Below are 4,522 nucleotides of genomic sequence, written 5' to 3' on the forward strand. Positions count from 1 at the left end.
GTTACTACCATCAAGCACTCTGATGAAAGTTCTATAAATAATTGTACTGCATGCTTGTGAGGTAAGTATACTGATAGCGTTTAGTTTCCATATGTAAAATGGGACCATGTTAAAGAATCCGACATAGAGCGAAGACTCCAGTGAAAGCTGCATGTAGATACACCATCCAGTTACCCTTTTGTGAGTTCTGTAGTAGGATTTCTCACAGTGCCAACAACCATGGGTCATTGGCATATGCTGAATCTCCTAGGTGGAAGACAGAGAGAAGTGCAACAATGAGTTACACACATTCTTATTATACAACCTGACACCACTCATACACAGTTAAGACAGATCACACCTAGCTACATGCCAGGCTCTCTCTGGTAGTAGTAGTGCCATTAGCTGGGATATGGTGCTGTTCCGAAGTATGAAGGAATCATGTGCAGATCCTGGGAACTGGGCTCAGAAGTTAGACAAATTGCACATTGATAGAATGGAAGTGCTGCCTGTTGCGGTACATTTGTTTCCTGGCTTGCGGTTGTACTAAGGCAATACAGGTGCTATAAATAGGTCCAATCACATGTGGGATGCGACCAAAAGCACAGAAATCTGCCTTCACCACCGCTAAATCTAGGGAACTTGATGTAGCTGTCCATATGTCTCAAAAAAGCCTGCTAGAACCTCTTGGAGAATCCGGCTGAAAATAGGTTGTGACATTCCTCCTGAAATTGTGACAGTGAATTGAAAAGAGCCTGTGGCCAAAAAATGCAATACTGACATGATTTTCACAAGTGGTCAGATTAATGTAGGAGAAGTGATGTGGGGTAGAGGGGAGGCTCCAACTGATGACATAAGTCCAGTATTGTTTGACGATTCAAATGAAATTTCTATATCACATGTCGCTCTTCCATGGTCTAGAGGTCTGGAAATGGGCTGTACACTGCAGCATGGCGTCTCCTCCCTCCCCAGGGTATCTATTTGAAGAGCAGTACAAAAATGTATTTTGGTCACAGTGTGTGCAATATCATATATGACGAGTAAGGCAAAAGTCATGTGACTGAACCTAAGTGTTTCATGAAGCATTACACATTTCACATCATCATTGTCAAATGTTAAACATTCACCAGTCATTCCAAATGTGGCCTTCACATGTATGTCACAGAACAGTGCACATCATCAAATCTTAAATTGTAAATTTGCACTATTGTGAGGGCATCAATAGATTTCATGGGAAATACCGCCAACTGCAGCGCACAGTGCACCGCGCACATTTTGCCCATGTGCTCAGTAATGAACTACACAGAGGATGTTATGTACTGGAAATTACATGGGGACAGAGCTTTTCAATAGTAAGTATGTTTGCCCTCATTTTTAATGGTGGTGATGCACTTAACTGACACCAATACATTGTATTCCCAAACGCTAACATTGCGGATGCCTGACCTCGCTATTGGGACATGTCGAGCATCGAACACCGGCGGAAATAAACCGTGCTGTAGGGGGTTGCATGCACGGCAGTCACAGCCATAGGCTAACATTGATGATAGTGACAGTCACGGTCCAATGCCTGTGTGTGCCGATGCTGAAGACCGCGTACATGGAGTACATGTACACTGCGGTTTGTAAAATGACTCACTAGCCTCTGACACAACATCTCCTCTATTTTAGCTGCTGCTTGCCACCTCTGGGAGCAATCATGGAACACACTGTAGGGGAGAGGTCCTGTCCCTTCACTCAAAAGGCAAGCCCGTCTGCGCCCATCTGTGCCCGAATGAGCCCAGAGGCAGGAAATGCTGCCCAAACTAGGACTTCCTTTCGGACCACGAATCGCCTGATTTATTCTGGAAAAGCTCTGCTCAATATCGGAACAAGAGGATTAATTAATCACTCCCCCAATACTTGTTGCTCAGCAAAATTTCCACCTGTCTGGGAATGACAGGTAGTTTGGGGAACCTGCCTCTTTCAGAGCTATTTGGTCACTACATGCTCACCTGATCCACTAAACGAACCGGACCATGACTCTACTAGCCTCAAGTATATTTTATGAAATGTACGATCTTAAGCTAAACATCCCATTGAAATATGGGATATGATTACCTCCTACTCCACAGAGCTTTGCTTTATCACAGAAACTTGGCTTAAACCTACAAACCATCCATCGATTAATTCAGCGATCTCGGAGGGCTACAAATTCATCCATCCAGATAGAGTGGGAAAAACCGGGGAAGGCATTGCTAAAGCCTTTAAAAACCATGTCAAGGTGCAATGGATCTCCACCTTGGATAGCGACAGATTGGAACTGGGTATTTTTTAAACCACTTTGTCTCCCACGGATAGCTGGAATGGAGTGCTAATTTATCGCCCCCCAGACTCAAGAGCTAGTTGTTCCAACTATCTGATCGATCAAATAGCCATGCAGGTCTTAGTTCCAGCAGATTTATTCTGCTGGGAGACTTTAACTTTCATGGCGAAGATCTCGCCAATTCAGAAGTAAACAAGCTCATAACTAGTCTTAACCTAATTGGTCTCTCCCAGAGGGTTCTTGGCTCTACTCACCGAGCTGGCCACGCTCTTGACTTAATTTTTTGCCAATATTGATCATCTTAGTAGCTATCCCCCATATCCTTTACCGTGGACCAACCACTTTATGGTCATGTTCACCTATCAACCTCCGTTTATTCTGACTCCAACTAGAAATACAGAACGGAAGCAAAAGGAATTGCGCAGGCCTTGGCATAAACTATGTTTGGAATCCTTCAATAAGGTTTTTCACCCCCGTCCACGGGAATGTCCTTCCGACGACTCTGAAGTCTCTGAAATGTTGGAAGGTTTCAATTCTGATTTAGTAACAGCATTGGACCGTGCAATTCCTCTACTGAAATATAGTCCAGCCCAGAGGCAGCAATCCGCCCCCTGCTACACAGTTGAGTTAACAATTGAACAAATCCAAGTGCAAGACCCTGGAGAGACGATAGAGATGTAGTAAAGACTCGCTGGATAGACAAGCCCATAATTTAGCTCTATCCAGCTACCATCAGAACATAAGAAATGACCAGGCGAATGTATATCATGAATTAAATTGATCAGTCTAGTAATTCCTCCAAAGCCTTATTCAATATAGTTAAATACTTTGTATCCCCTCAAGTCTGTAGACAAACCCCAGCTGAATCACAAGAACTCTGTGATTCATTAGCTAGCTATTTTCAGGGAAAAATCACTCAGATCGATGCTAACTTTCCTACTATTAAATCTCGGTAGCCGGCCCTTTTAACTGGACTAGATGATTTGCAGATACCAACAGTTAGTACTCTTGACCAGTTCGAAACATCCACGCTCGATGAGATTTCTAACTTATTAACATCAGCTAAATCTGGTTCGCCTAGCGATATATGCCCTCCTAAAAATATGGACCTTCTGTCTCCCAGTTGTGCCCCGGAAATTCTTAAATTTTTTAACTGTTTGATCCAATCTGACATTATTCCTACCATTTAGAAAGAAGCATATGTACGACCTATCCTAAAAAAACCTACAGCCAATCCTCAGGGGCTTAGCAATTTCCGACCAATATCTCTGCTAGCCCTGTTGGGCAAGCAATTGGAAACCATAATCAATAGGCAGATAAGCTCATATCTCGAGTCCAATACAATCTTAGACTCCTAACAATCTGGATTCCATCCAGGTTTCAGTACTGAAACCGCTATCTTGGCAGCAACTGATTCTGTGAGGCAGGTAATGGATGCCGGAGGATCAGTGGTTCTGATCCTCCTAGATTTCTCTGCGGCATTTGATACTATCTCACACTCACTGCTCGTGGAGAGACTATATTTATGTGGCATCCGAGGCACAGCCCTAAAATGTCATATAGATGGCAAATGATAATGTTAGGACCCCATCTTTCCCAGAAATCTTGTCTGGACAAGGGTGTTCCTTAGGGCTCTTGTCTAAGTCCTACATTATGTAATATTTACATGGCCCCTCTGGCAAAAATTGTTGAACCGTTTGGGTTCGAGATAATCTCCTATGCTGCCGATACTCAGCTGATGTTTTCAATCGGCTCCAATCCAGAAGATAAGAAAATTCGATTCTTGGCAGGTATGCTCGCCGTCTCTAATGGGATGACAGAGATTTGCCTCCAGCTGAATCCCAGCAAAACCGAGATTATGCTTATGAGTAAGGCCTCCACCATTTAGACAGAAGACTGGTAGCCTGGTCAGCTGGGAATGGCTCCCACTTCAACTCAATCCATAAAAAATCTTGGATTAAAATTGGACCAGACACTGACTATGAAGGATCATATTGCAACCACTATTAGCCCCTGTTATTACAGCCTATGTCTTCTATGCAAGATACTTACCTTATTTGCCTATCAAACACCGGAGATCCTTGGTCCAGGCCATGGTGATTAGTCGCCTACACTACGGGAATGCACTGTTGGCGGAAGTGGGTGAGACATTGCTTGCCAAACTGAAGGTGATTTAAAACACCACGGCAAGGCTTATTCTAAACTGTCCTCCAGGCTCCTCTTCATCCCCCTTGTTGA

This window comes from Lissotriton vulgaris, chromosome 4_1 (genome assembly GCF_964263255.1).
Source record: "Lissotriton vulgaris chromosome 4_1, aLisVul1.2, whole genome shotgun sequence".
NCBI lineage: Eukaryota > Metazoa > Chordata > Amphibia > Caudata > Salamandridae > Lissotriton > Lissotriton vulgaris.